Raw genomic sequence first — 15298 nt, forward strand, 5'->3', positions numbered from 1 at the left:
ATTTCAATGGTTTTGACAAGTTAAATCTGGATCAACAGCAATGATCCACTTTGTTCAATTATTCTGACTTGATAACAAAGCTTGTCCGTCTTCAGTCAGTTAGGTCTTATCCCAATCCTCATAGCAACACCCATCACCCTCAAGAATCGTGCCTCCATATTTACTCCTGTGCTGTACTCTCTCTTCAATCCTGTTTTTCTTTTTTACTTGTTGGACATTTTTTGCATTCATCCCATCACACAGCCTACTAACTATTATCCAATGCCTTCACATCAATACATTGTGAATGTTAAGAAAGCTGTCACCGTGAAAGTTCTGGCCTAACCCATGATTAGCTGTATGGCTGTCAGTCTGAGCTCTCCACGGGATATTTTGTTGCCTGTATTATGTACTTTGGAATTCTACTTTTAACATCTTTAAATTATCTGTCATTATCTTGGCCACCTCTTCAGCCTTTAATACAGCATGCCATCACATACCTTTAAACAAATTACCATCATATAGCCTCCAACTAAAAGGTACGAGGTGATTGATATTTGGTTACATCTCAAACTGTTTAACCTATGCTGGATTTAATGATTTTTCTCATTGACTCAAAAGTACCCCATCATTTAGTGATGCCTCTCCACTGTTCCCTCCGCACATCAATGACCTCCCTCCACTCGTCAATCAATCCCATATATTATTTTGCAAATGATTCAATGTGACATTCCCCAACATCCATCACAGAAGCTAGTGTATTTACAAGTTCACCAGTGCAGTACATGAATCTTCATATCTTGAGCTCCTTCATTCCTTCAACAGGACAAATTAAACATGAATTTGTCTAACTTTTCAAATATCTACCACCTTTATTTTGAATGTGTGGTGGACTCTGTTCTCTCTCTTTCTTCATCATCTGATACTCTTAACCTTACCAGCTCCCCGGCATCAATACTACTTCCCATCCCTATGCAAAATTATTTCAGAATTGCACAATTTCCATTCTTTTGCCACCTCCACACCAAATGCTCTTGAACCTTTTGGCAATATAATCGTAAACATGCTAATGCTTGAACACCTCTTTTACTTCTGGACAGTGCAAGCTGTCTAGCTTGCACTCCTGGACAGGGTACAAGACAAAGCTGCTCATCCAGAAGGCAAACACATCTCACTCTAGCCTCTAATCAATCTCTCTTACACTATCCTTTTCTGAAGTTGGATGAATTGGTCCTTCTAAGTTCCAAATCTGCCACCTCCGTGCTCTTTCTCTTTAATAAGGCATCTCCTCAGAGCTGTTATTTATGTGCAAACTGGGTTTCCACAGCATCCCTGGTGAAAGTACAACAGCAAAGCTGAAGCCGCACAGAAAATTCCTGGCCCAAAATTCATCATGCAATCTGATAACCTAAACTTATTTCTTCTTTGAAATGCTTGATCCCTTAACTCTTTCCTTCTCCCATAATATTCAGGCTGTTAAAATCCAGTTTGGTAACCCATAATCATTATGTTTTGATTTAACTTGCTTTCAATGCTGTTCAGCTCTCAGTGATGTCTCCAGGGGGCCATGGTGTTCCTCTTAATTTCTCAATAATCATTAAACAAAAGATACCCTATTCAGTATATGAAGCCTTAGAAAGCACATTGTACAAACTGTCGGCACAAATTTCTTAAATCCAAAGATGTTTTCACTCCTTCACCATTCATCTCCTAAATTGCCCCTTAGTGTCAGGGGAGACTAGGGGAGTAAACACATGGGGTTATGGGGATAGGGCCTGGGTAGAATTGTGGTCGGTGCAGACTCGATGGCTCGAATGGCCTCCTTCTGCCTGTAGGACTTAATGATTCTATGACCTCCATGTCAGATGGAAGACAAACTCCAGTATCTAGTGGAGAACAAAAGGACTACAATGCATTACTTTCAGAAATGACTGTCAAAATGATAAGCCTGCTGGTCGACAAATTTGGAATCAGGGGCCAGCTCAGGTACCAACAAATCACATAACTATCGCTTGAATTTGGGTTCGAACTTAATTCCACTGGCACTCCACTTAGTTCATTGAGCAATACAGTGGCAATAGGGCTTTAGTGACTTTCTGTCTGGCTGTCCGCAATCCCAGTTCCAACACTGCCTAATGCAAGGGTGCCTGTTTGAGTCAGTCACCTGGCTATGCTGGGACTTTTGCCCAATGTGCACTTATAAGAACTTGAAAGAAAACCTTACCAATTGATAGCTGGTGTAACTATTGTTCAGCATTTAATAAAATCCGAAATCTTTAGCATTGGCAGCTGAACAGATTTTTTAAAAATTTACTTGAATATTTGGTTCTTCACTTGCCTCTGTTTCTACTTTTGGAGTAGTCTGGTATCACTCCGATTTGCAGGATAGTGCCACCGATACGTCCTTGCAGGTTCTCACCATTCCATGCGAATATGCCTGTCCCTGGGATTTAATAGTTAGGCAGACCTTGTAGCATTTGATCTGTGCACTTCATTCAACTAGAATTTCAACCCAACCTCGCATTACAATTGATTATGACTAACTGGGACAAAAGAGATATTGATTAGCAAAGATTGATCACATACCGGAAAATGCCACAGAGTTTATAGGTTGGAATTAACCTTTGCATAGCTCAAGTGCAACCAGTAACCCTGGTATTTTAACACGCATATTGGATTTCACTCATTCACACAATCACTGTCTATCAGAAATCATCCATAAAAACATTAAAGGGGAGAGAGCAAAGATTTGCACATTCTACCGCTGTCTGCGTGGGTTTCTTCTGGGTGCACCGGGTTCCTCCCACAGTCCAAAGATGAGTGGGTTAGGTTGATGCTAATGCTAAGGCCATGCTAAATTTCTCCTTAGTGTTAGGGGACCAGTGAGGTAAATACGTGGGGTTGTATGGATAGGGCTGGGGTGAGACTGTAGGTCTAAATGGGCTGAATGACCTCCTTCTGCACTGTAGGGAATCTATGATTCAGTGCAGATCTCTGCCATTTAAATCTGATCACAAATACTGCAGAAAGTTATCTTGAGAGAAACAATGTCCATCTGGTTTTTAACCATGAAATCTAAGGTGAAATGTACAAAGGTCTACTCATGACACCGTAACCAGGCAGTCAGCATGACAAAGCTTAACTGACTTACTTATCTGATTGGCTAGCTTTTAGGTATTTGAATATTCGGTCAGTTTCAGGATCAATGTCAGCAGACTTTGCACACTCTACCTAGGTAAGGCAGCATGAACAATTGATTCCCTGGCAACCACACACGATCATTTCAATTAATAAAACAGCACATTTTAAGCAGACAGGTTGAATCAGGATTTTAAAACAATTAAACAAAACATAAACGTATTCGAGAAAGCCTCTGTCACATCATCTACCTGTCTGTAGAAATAACACATCAGTACCTGTGAGCTTTTGAAACATGTGGTTATCTTCAAAGTGGGTTAGATGATTCAGATTAGTGAGCATGCATAACTGCAGCCAGAGGAATGATACTAGATACCAGGTCCAAAACCTGTCTTTTGTTCATGTTTGTAGCTTTGAGGCCACTTAATCTTGTGCGAGCAAACACATTATGCCAATGTACTTTTTCAATGGTTAAATGTTAGTTTTAATTTTTAAAAATCAGCTTACCCACTCAGAAGGCCTTTTAACGTTGGGCAATCTTTTCAATCCTTCCTTAATCCACTTGTTAATTTACATTTGTAACAGAAGCATTCCACTGTTCAACATGGCTCTCTCCCTCTCACAGCCAAACAACTCCTCCACTAACTAATCACAAGTCCATCCTGCTCCAGACAGGAATGTGCCACATTGCAAAAGGGAGGTGAGTTCTAAAAATGAACTCTGCCAAGTGCTGTTAAAAAAAACAAAGACGTCCACTGATTTTAATCCTATAGAAATCAACAGGAGATGTTAGCCTCAGCAGCTGTTAAGTAGAGGATTGCCTGAAGATGGGGAGTAATTAAATAATTCCTCACCATCTCACCCCTTCCATTTCTAATCATTGTCTGGATAACCCACTGTGGCACTCAGGGCTTTCTAGAAATGAAGTTTTGGAGGTAGCGTTATGGGCAGCTCAAGTTGAAAACTGACTTGAAAGGCCACGGGTGAGATCAAGTGAGCACCAAGATCATCAGTTGGGGTTGAAATTTACCTCATATTTTGGACGTTTCAAAATTACTTCCAGAAAACTATAATATTTACTGATTTAATACAACGTTGACAAACACAATTAGAACATTTATGTAACACCTTTTCACACACCTCCTGGAAATGTTTCAAAGTGCTTCACATACAATTAATTACTTTGAAACCCAAATGATTGTTGTGTTAAACCCAGTAACCACTGTACACAGCAAAGTATTACTTACTGATAAATGGAATAAAAACAGTAAATGCTGGAAATACCCAACAGTTCTGATGAAAGATCATTAACCTAATAACTCTGTCACTCTGCCCACAGATGCTACTTGACCTGCTGAGTATTTTTGATTTTCTGTTTCTATTTTAGATTTCTGCAGTATCTTTCTGAGGGAAGGATTAATCTGGTTTTGATTTTATCAGTTGCGTACACAGTGTGAAGCAGTTGTGAAGATTAAAATGAATTAAATAGCTTTTTTTTATTTTTTAGTAATAGAAGTACAGTCAAAATCAAAATCCAGACTAACCTTTTTGAAAATACCCAAATTCTATTACATTTTCCTCAATCTCTCTGCTGATTGAAGTTCTCCAAATTATACTAATGAGCAGTACAGATTATGAAGATCTTAGGCTTGATTTCAGTTCTGTCCAGATTACTGACCAAAGCTGTGGAGGGTCACAGGCACCACTGTATTGGCCTTTATTGTATCTTGCGAAGATGGATGACCAAGTAGATTAGCGAATGAACGGTTTACTAGATTAAATAACTATGTGCAGAGAGTGATATAAAGGCCACGGTACTCCGCAATTCCATACTCCTAACTGGCAATGAAAACTCATGCTCAGCACCAGGTTTTGCATACTCTGATCTGATTGGCTGAGTGGGTCACATGGCCCTCTGAGAGTTGGCCCCTTAAAAGGCCACGCTACCACATCATTCTGCTTTGAGTTCCCGATTAACACTTTTCAATAACAACTGAACAATTTGCAATATTATACAACAAATGCATCTCAAACACAGTCCCTTATAAGATATGTTGGTCCGATGACTTCCTGATCCTTTGGGAGCACTGTAATTCACTAGCCAGTTGCTCTGGATGTTGAGGTAACTTCAGTTTGAACCTCAAGTGAATGGACTCTCGACTTGCAAAGGTGCATCAGTGCAGATAATTTCTCCAGTTTCCACTGGACTATTATTTGCTTCTTCCTTGGGATGGCTCACTGCTGCAGTACTTTCATCCAAAGCAATATCACTGACAGGCATACAAGGGATGGGCTGCCCCACTGGTTCAGTGTGTGATTCTCTCCTTCTCAAATGGTCCAGGTGTTTCTTTACCCTTTTTCCTTGGACAGTTATTTCATATGCCACTGAACCTTTTCTGGACACAACTATTCCAGGGATCCAATTTGACCAGCACCATATTTCTTTACATAAACCATGTTGTCTTCCTTAAATGCCCTCTCCATTTTTGTCAAGTGGTGTTGCTTCTTCTGTGTATTCTGTTTTGCCTCCACTTTCCCTACCAAATTTGGAAGTATGAGATCCAAACGTCCTAATATGTCTGTCCATTAGCACCTTGGCAGATGTAACACCTGTTGTGGTATGGGGTGCTGTTCTATAGACGATCAGGAAATGGGCCAGTTTGGTTTGTGGAGAGGCTGAAGACAGATGACACGGTGGCTTTAAATGTTCAGATGGCTCACTCAGCCAGTCCATTTGAAGCAGGGAGATAGGGTGCAGTTCAAATACGTTGAATGCCATTGGTTCTTATGAAACGTTGTAACTTTTCGCGAGTGAAAGCAGTCCGATTATTGGATACTAGCACTTTGGGCAATCAGTGGGTGGCAAATGTCTGTTGCAATTACTTGACCATTGCTGATGAGGTCATGGGCTTCATTTTGTACATGTCCAACTACTTGGAGTGCGCATCTATTATGAACAGGAAGGTGGTGTCCATGAATAGGTCCACAAAATCAATGTATAGCTGCACTGATGGTTGACTTGGCCACTCAAAAAGGTGCATTACTAGTGCAGATGGCAATTTTTGCTGCATTTGACATTGTTCACATTGTTTTTCCAGATTCTTAATGTTGGTATCTATCCCAGGTCACCACACATAAACATTGTCATCATTCCAGGATGGGGACAATGTAATTCCTGTAACAGTAACTTTCTAGTGGGAGTAGGAATGACCACTCTTGCTTCCCATAATAATATGCCATCCTCACAACTGAACTTGTTTTTTCTTAGATGTAAGGGCCTTAATTGCTCAGACCTTTTATCATAATGCCAGCTGTGGAGGACCATACACTATACCCGAGATAATGTGGGGTCTTTCTGAGTCCAAAACATGGCCTGTCATGCTGACATGGACAACATAGCAAGAAAGGTTAAAGGAAGAACAATGTGCTGTGGTGCTAGCAGAGGTGATATACTTTTGGATAGGGGAAAGTGGCTTAATTCGTCCGTGTTCGAAAGGTGTGTGCCAGCCAATGTTGAAAAATACTCATAGATTCCAGCCATAGAGACCAGCATTGGACCCTCACTGAAGCTTTGGGAGGAATGACCTTATCCTCCTGAAATAGGTCCAATAGGGGTTTGTGGTCAGTAACTCCTGTGAAATGCTGCCCATAAATGTACTGATGGAACTTCACTCCAAAGATGATGGCTAGTTCCTCTTTTTCGATTTGAGAGTAATCAGAGCACTGGGAGGAAATCCATGCAGACGCAGGGAGAAAGTGTAAACCCCCCTGCTGAGAAATGGTTGAGAGGACCTCACTCAGCACAGCTCAGTTTCATTTTAATCAACATCTGGGGCCATATACACTGTTGACTGCTTAAATCAGGAGCTTTTGCTGTTCAATAAAACTAGAAATGTATTACTTTGTAGATTAAAAGACCAGTTAACAAGGAGGTGCTGAAAAGATAAGAATAGCTCATGGATTGACTTCCATTGTGCTTTATTGCTGTTAGTTAACAGTAACAATTATGTGCCAGTTCTGTTTGGCTGGTGACAGAATTGGTTTGTGACACAAAGAATACTAAAAAAATCAACCCGAGAGTGAACATTCTTTAGAATAAACATACCCGCAGTCACACTGTATGTATGAGAATATTTAGCAAAACATCTGTTGACCATCAAAGTATATTGAGATCCAAGAGGGCCGTTATCAGTTTGCCACTGTACAGGACTCAAACACAATGCTTAATGTGCAAAACCTAAATGTTACATAGAAAACTATATCACATTGTCAGTCATGATTTTTACTGTTGTGGGATTGATTGCTTTGTTGATGTTTGGAGGTTGAATTCCGTTGAGGAGGTTTTTGCGTGCTGTAACCTAGGCAGAAGATCCAGAGAAGCAATATAAATATTGTTTATGTCACATCTTCGATTATTTCTATAAAACTGCACCAAAGTTATAGCGGACAATCAGGAAAAAGCCCCAGGGAAATTCAACCCCTTGAATCGTTGTTACACCCTTTCATAAGCATTATTGGCACTTGCAAAGAAGTTTACCTCATCTTGCAGGATATGGTTTGGTGCACACACACTATGTAATATGAGAATGAAGCCAGTAAATATCTGTGAATTTGTTACAGAAGTATAACACAGCTGGGGGATTCTGGTGCCCTGATAAACCACAAGAACAGTTCATGTGCAGAGCCCCAAGACTGTCACACAACTACTTATTGTTCAAATACCAGTCAATCTTCTGTGGAATGGGAGTGGAGGAGTCAAACTCAAGTTAGTTCAGGTGAAGTAACATTCAATGCCAAGAATAACTGAGCCAAGATGCGTGGGCGTCAGTCTTCACTGTAAAGTCATAGATTATGTCCTTATTGCTGTATTTTCATTTTAAATTCCTACGTCACCTGCCTCTTTCAACAAGCTTTTGATCAGTTGTTCAAATATCTTCTGATGTGATTTGATATCAGATATTATTTGATAACACGCCTGTGAAGCAACTTGGGATATTTTGCTATGCTAAGGGCACTATGTAGAAGCAAGTTGTTATTTATAATTGAAACTCGCTGTCCAAAAATGTTATGTTGTTCTGACAACTTTCCCATCAGCAATGGCACTGCAGCACCTCCACTGAGATGAGCCTGTAACTGCAACACCATAAGGTTACACAGGTATGAAAACATGGAGGGGGATTTTCTGATCTCTCTGTGGCACGTTTCTCATGGTGGGAGGTAGTGCACCGTTCACCGGCCGCATGTTGCCAGACAACCCACAGCAGGGGTGCAGCGTCGGCAAGTCTAGAAGATCCCACCAATGTGAACAGCAGAAAATTCTGGCCCACAGCAATTTGGAATGAAAAATTGGTCACAGGAAATGTGTGTAGGTAGGTTAGGTGGAACGATGTTCACAAGGTAACAACTCATTCTTAGATTAAATTACATTTTCCTGCTTGAGAGTCCTTGGCTACTGCTATAAGTTTGATTGACATTGCACACCAGGCTTGGAAACTGACAAATATCTCTTTTCCTGGATTGTTGTTATAACAATGAACACACATTGTTGCAACATCATTTGTAAAACTAAAAGTATTTTACTTAAGTATAGATGCTCATTAACCTATGCATATTGCAAGAAAAATATACTCTGGTGCAATGTTCCCGCAGTCACCTAGCTGGAGTAAATAATAGAGGCATGATTTCTGTATAGCAGAATAGGCATCTAAAAAGGCAATGCTAAATATTTTATTTTGCTAAAATCATTATATTTTCCATATTAGTGCTGTGTAGGGGAGTTGGTCTTTGGGTCAGTTGGCTGGACACAATGTGGATCACATTGTTGCTAGCAGCACAGGGTTTGATTCCCATTCTGGCTTGGGTGCATTCTAAATCTGAAGAAAGACTAGGTGACAGCATCTGAATATTTTGAAATCAAAACTAGAAATTTGGATTTGGAAATTTAAAATCAAGGATTCTAGTGAGAATTCCCTGATTAAGTCTAATTAATATAGCAGAGGCAGATGATAGACTTACACAGTTGGCAGGGCTGTATTTACAAAGCACCTTTTGTTATCTCAGGTTGCCCAAAGCACTTTACAACCAACAGTGCTTTTGAAACAAAGGATGGAATTCCCTGGCACCCCCCCCAAGTGGCTGGGATTCTCCGGTCCCGCTGCAGTGAATGGAGTTTGACTGAATGTCAAATTTTCTGTTCTCACTGGCAGCGGTGGCAGGCCAAACAAGATCAGAGAATTTTGGGCAAAGTCACTGTTGCCAACATAGATGGAGCAGCAGCCAATTTACACACAGAAAGGTCCCAGAAGCAGCAATGAGACAAATCTTTTTTAATGATGTTAGCTCAGGGATAAAAATCTGCCAGGATATACAAAGGTTAAAGCACTGGCACAATGTGGCAAAAATCAAATATATTTTGCCTTAACACTGAACTTTAAAATCAGCTCTACCCAAAAACTGTAAACAGCTTTGTCAGCAATCAGATTTTTTACATTACTTACTACCACCACCTTGTCCTGGAAAATGATTCTACTTTGACTCAATTGCATTATTGAATGTACACTTCCTGTCAAAGAACAAAGTGTATAAAACACCTAAATATGTAATTAGATAGAGCAAACAAAGCAAATTTAATCAAATGTGGAGAAGATTCAATCCGTTATGTTCTGATGCCAGGTAACAATACGTAATGCAGAAAATTGTAATGCTAATAATTCCATGGTTTTCTTTATTGGGTTGAGTTGATTTTATCATAATTTATTATTCAGAACAAAACCTAATTCAATTTACCGCAATTTTTTAACCTATGTCATGGTACTGTCCTGGATTTAGTATTTTATTTTATGTCCAGTATTATGCCATAGATCATTACAAAATATAAAATAAACATTAGTTCAATTAACTTGGCAGCTGGCTGAGTTGGTCATTTCTGAATGAACATGATTTTCTCTGTGACAAAATTACACATCTTTATCTACAAGAAATATAAAACATTGGAACTACTTGAAAAAAAATTAACTGCTTGGTAGGAATCGTAGGTTTATACCTCACAGAGAGAGACCCTTCAGTCCATCATGTCTGCATCAACAAAAACTCATATTTACTTTGCACCTTCAACATGATAAAATGTCCCAAGATGCTGCAACAGTTCTTCAAAAGAGCTATCCATTTAGCCTTACTCCCCTGCTCTTTGCAGGGGCCCTCATTCAAAGTCACTCTGTATCTGATCGAGTGAGTGACATTGGGGAGAGGTTGGAGTGCAGGAAGCCATATCCCTGCCTTGTTTTCAACACCACATCACGCCCCCCCAACTCCGGCTTGTGCCCTGGGAACTTCACCCACCCTACTTACCTGACTCCAGAGGATCCATCACCAATCCTAAAGGTAAGCCCCAGTGTAATGTCAAGGGCAACACTTCCAGTGCCCCAGATGGTACTACAGTGCAGCCAGCCTCCAATTGGCCAGCAGCTCTCGGGCAAGATTTCCATCTTACTGGGCCTTAATTCAGTGCAAGGCTCAGGGCTGTCCAAGTAAATGCCTTATTACTTTGGAACTGTCTTAGACCTTCTGTGGAAAGACAACATAGTTCTCCAACCAGTGAGCAGGACCCATGTCGCTGGCACTAAGTCCCACCCAAGGAAAGAGAAAATGAATCAACAAAAGGCACAGGAGAAAAGATGAACAGAATCTATTTCCAAGATGCTGGGTTCTCTCATTGTCACAACCACAGGATGTCGAATCCCTGTACCAGCTGTGGTTGTTCATGGAGGCTGGCATCTTTATTTCGACTCGTGCTTGACGTGGAAAGTGCCCTATTTAATCAATTGCTTATCTCTAATGGAGAAAGATGCCTGTGGTCCTTTGTGGGTTTGAGTTAATGACCTACCTTACGTATTGTGCTATTTGCATCATTACCATGCAAACTGCATTGCGTAACCTTTTCAAAGCCCATACGGCTGAGAATAATCGGTTTTCAGATAAAATTGCAAATTGTAGCGCAACTTTCAGGGATATTTGAAAACTTAAACTCAATACTCATGTAAAGCCCTTCATTTGCAATGTGGAAAAACAAGATATTTTATGTTGATCGGCACAATGTTTCAGCAACTGTGTACATCTGCTGACAGAGTTTTTCCAAAATCCATTTTCTTTTTTTCAGGCTCCCTCATCCTGTACGTTAATCGCCAGACCAGAAGGTGCAGCAGACAATTTGTTCCCATTGCTGACCTGGGAAGGTTTACCTGCCTGTTTTCTTTTCCTTTGCTCCTGGTTTGGGAAATGCTTGACTTTGTTCATCGTCGGCTGGACGATGTGACAGCCAGGATTGCACACACGCCACACGGTGGAAATGCAAGCTTCTTACTGCTCTGCGGTCTATCACATACTGTGCATGATCCAACTACAATTACTATAGCTGGCCTGCTGCAGTGGTCACATTAGATGGCTGTGACTGAGCTCCATTGGCCCTTCCAGCTCACTGAAAGCCGCCAGAAAGTTCAGCATTTCATCTCCCAGGAAACAACAAAAGCCTCCAAGAATGAAAGAGTGCAAGCAAAGTCAGTGCAGGGTGAGCCAGAGAGCAACACCATCTTCCATACACAAAGTCTCTGTGTCACAAAAAACAGGCCAAGACTGGGCTGACTGCTGAGGATAGCAGAGGGTGCAGAATGGGAAAGAGCAGGAGACAAAGCTCAGCTCTATTTATCTGTTGGATTTAACACTTTTTTTTAGGATCTTCACAATGTATACAAAATTGCTGAATGCTTAAGCACTTATAGGCACCTAAAATAAATTCAGCACTTGTTACAAAGAAGAACATTGAAATCTCTATCCACCACAACACTGCACATTAAAGAAGCCCCCCTGCAAATATTTTAAAATAAGAACGTTTATTCATTTTATATGGAATATCATGGCATACGCAACTGTTCGGAAAAGGACAGTAGGTTTTCTTTCAATTAAAGCCCAATAACTAACCTGGCAAAATGCCTCAGTTCATGAAACATTTTCACCCAGCATGATATTCTAATCCTATAAATTTGTTCCAGCAGCAGCCTGATAGTGAATATGCCTGGCAAATCCGTTTTAGGAATTATTTACATTTTGTTGAAGGGTCTGGAAAACATGGTGACTGAAAGAAAAGGAGTGTGCACCTCATCTGTAATTAATGGAATTAATTGCAAATAAGGGTGGCACTCAAAATTAATCTTGTGCATGTTGTAAGGTGCACCTGGCTACCATTGTTGAGGTGTCTACTTTACAACTATGCAAAGCTAATTGTATGGCCTCAAATTGTATAAATCCTATCATAATGGGCAGGAGAACACTAAACTGCTGAGGTGCACAATGCATCTCCATCCTGCCATGTATGTGTCATGGTTTAGAGGCATAACACTTCATTAACATGCATCAGCCAGGCACCCACCATACAACTGGAAGCCTGATTTGAATTGAAAAGTCGTCAGTGAGACTTTCAAGGGCTCTGAAACGTGATAGCAAAAGGGAGATGGAGTTACTGGTTCAAGAAGATAAGAGCCTTTTAAGAACTCCTTATAGGTCAGAAGGACCAGTAGTAGCTCAATAGTGGCACAAGAAAACCTTTGACATCACTCTGCCAATGTTGGCTTCTCACAGCCCCTCTGTGAGCAACAACTCTCCCTGGTCCAGCCCCAATTTTTGCCTCCCTCCCAAATATCCAGAAAGGTTCTTGACCACTATGGCTTCCCAGCAGATGGCCACGTTGTCTTGACCAACTGCCTTGCAGCAAATAGTCCTACTAAATTGTTCCTGTGCTGCTGGGCCTGTCCCCCTCACTCTTTCCATCTTTCTGTAGCAGGCCCTTATCTTCACTATGGTTTTAATACCAAGGGAATCTCATAATCTTCTAAGCTTCTAAGCGTGATCTTCTAAGCTTCAAGTCTTACTGCCTGTACACGGTAACATTTAGTATTCACTGTTCAGAGAAGGTTCAGTAAATTGATTCCACAGAAGTGGAATTTGTCTTCTGAAGAAAGATAGAGCAATTTAGGCCTATACTTTCTGGAGTTAAGAAGAATGAGAGGAGATCTAATTGACGTATATAAGATGATAAAGGGGATTGATGGGGTAGACATAGAGAGGATGTTTCCTCTTGTGGGGCAATCTAGAATGAGAGACCATAGTTTTAGGACAAAACATAGTTGATTTAAAACAAAGATGAGAAGAAATTATTTCTTTCAAAGGGTCGTGAATCTGTGGAATTCACTACCCTAGAGCATGGTGAATGCCAGGACATTGAGTATATTTGAGGAGGAGATAGACAGATTTTTAATTAATGATGGCTTGAAGGGTTATAAGAACAGGCAGGAAAGTGGAGTTGAGGCTGTGGCGAGATCAGCCATGATTGTATTGAATGGCAGAGCAGGCCACAGAATACCTACTCCTGCTCCTAGTTCTTATGTTCTTAGTTTTTCCTAAGTTCCAGAGAGAAGCTCTGGTCACACATATGAGTGGTCATGTGCAGAGCTCTCTTCTTGAGCAAACAATTTAAGTAAACTATCCCAGGCAAACATTTATTCTACAGCTAAACACAATCATGAGTTACACAATGGCCTTGATTTATCAACACCTATGTTTTTGTTAAAATAATAAAAGAATTTTGTTAATAAACAAGGATTACTGACTGGTTTTCAGAACTGAAACTGGAGGGTCGCGTTTCTAGAAATAATTTTTCTCCTGAGCACTAAGGTATAAAATGAATACTTTAATCACATCCAATGGTTTCCTCTTGTGGTCAGATCACCAGGCAAAGACCACAAACTTTGATGAAAGGTAGTACCAAAAAGCTGCCACACATCCCATAAGTAGCCAGAAAAAGTGAAACTTCCTAGGAAACAAGAGTAGTTCATCCTTGCAGTTTTTTCCAACTGACTTCACAAATACATTTTCTTAAACCAATGTTAAGTTTACTCTTGGAATGGACAAAGAATAATTTCATTCTGGTTCTCAAACAGGATTCCACCAGAAACGTTCATCAGTTTTACTCCTTCAGGCGCTGACTACCGCATTGCGCATTTTCTTTTAAATGGTTGTTTTTACTCTTTCCTGCCTTGTTATATTTCATAATCATTTTCAGACACACAACAAAGCAACAGTCACAAATCAGCAATCTGGAGTAATATGGGGGAATTAGCGTTGAATGTTATGTTTGTATTTTACTATCCATTATGATCGGTGAAGTGAGAGAATGAATATACTGTTTTTGACCAGTGGAAAATTACTCTAAAATAATTAATGTCAGAAAACAAATGGGATCTTTTACCCTCGTAACTTTTACCACCATTACGTTGGGCGGCTCGGTGGTACAGTGATTAGCACTGCTGCCTCATAGCGCCGGGGACCCCGGTTTGATTCCCGACTGAGGTCACTGTCTCTGGAGTCTGCACGTTCTCCCCTTATCTGCGTGGCTCTCCTCTGGCTGCTCCGGTTTTCTCCCACTGACCAAAAGACATGCTGATTAGATACATTCGCCATGCTAAATTGTCTATGTACCCGAACACGCGACTAGGGGATTTTCAACAGTAACTTCACTGTAGTGTTAATGTAAGCCTACTTGTGACAATAATAAATAAACTTTAAACCTTGTATTTAACCTCCCCCTTACCCCCAATACAATTTTCGCCCCACTGATATTGCTCATGATTACTCAAACTGTGTATTGGAAGCACTTCATTTTCTTACACTCTACTGGGTTCAGAGGCATATGTTAAAATGATTTGAGGCTTGTGCTATAATTTCACCTAGATCCACATCTGGCACAAGATTCACATCTGTTTCAACGCCAGGACTAGAAGACTTTTCATGCGAGTCTGCGCTGTAGCAACAAAGAACAACAAGCTGCTCACAGAATGCGTTTATAAACATGTTGTACCTCAGAGATACCTCACTCAAAGGGTGGTGAATCTCTGGAATTCTCTGCCCGTTGAAGTGGTGGAGGCTACCTCGCTAAATATTTTTAAGACGCGGGTTGATGGGTTTTTGATGAGAGGGGATTAAGGGTTATGGGGAGAGGGCGGGAATGTGGAACTGAGCCACGACAGATCAGCCATGATCTTATTGAATGGCGGGGCAGGCTCGAAGGGCTAGATGGCCTACTCCTGCTCCTATTTCTTATGTTCTTATATTGCTGTGGTTTTGGCATAGCCTG

General features: G+C 40.7%; 1 protein-coding gene across 5 annotated transcripts in view; it reads right to left on the reverse strand.

Annotated features, from left to right (window-relative positions):
• shroom3 (shroom family member 3) overlaps window positions 1-15298 on the reverse strand; it is a 388660-nt gene that overhangs the window by 105081 nt on the left and 268281 nt on the right. The window contains exon 1 of one of the 5 annotated variants that reach the window (XM_080190593.1): window positions 3625-3735. The exons of the other annotated variants lie outside the window; for them this stretch is intronic. The gene's annotated coding sequence lies outside the window, so the exon portion shown is untranslated. Of the gene's footprint in view, window positions 1-3624; window positions 3736-15298 lie in introns of those variants that run through there. 5 annotated transcript variants of the gene reach the window in all.

Source organism: Carcharhinus amblyrhynchos, chromosome 1, assembly GCF_965287045.1.
Source record: "Carcharhinus amblyrhynchos chromosome 1, sCarAmb.v2.hapA, whole genome shotgun sequence".
Taxonomy (NCBI): domain Eukaryota; kingdom Metazoa; phylum Chordata; class Chondrichthyes; order Carcharhiniformes; family Carcharhinidae; genus Carcharhinus; species Carcharhinus amblyrhynchos.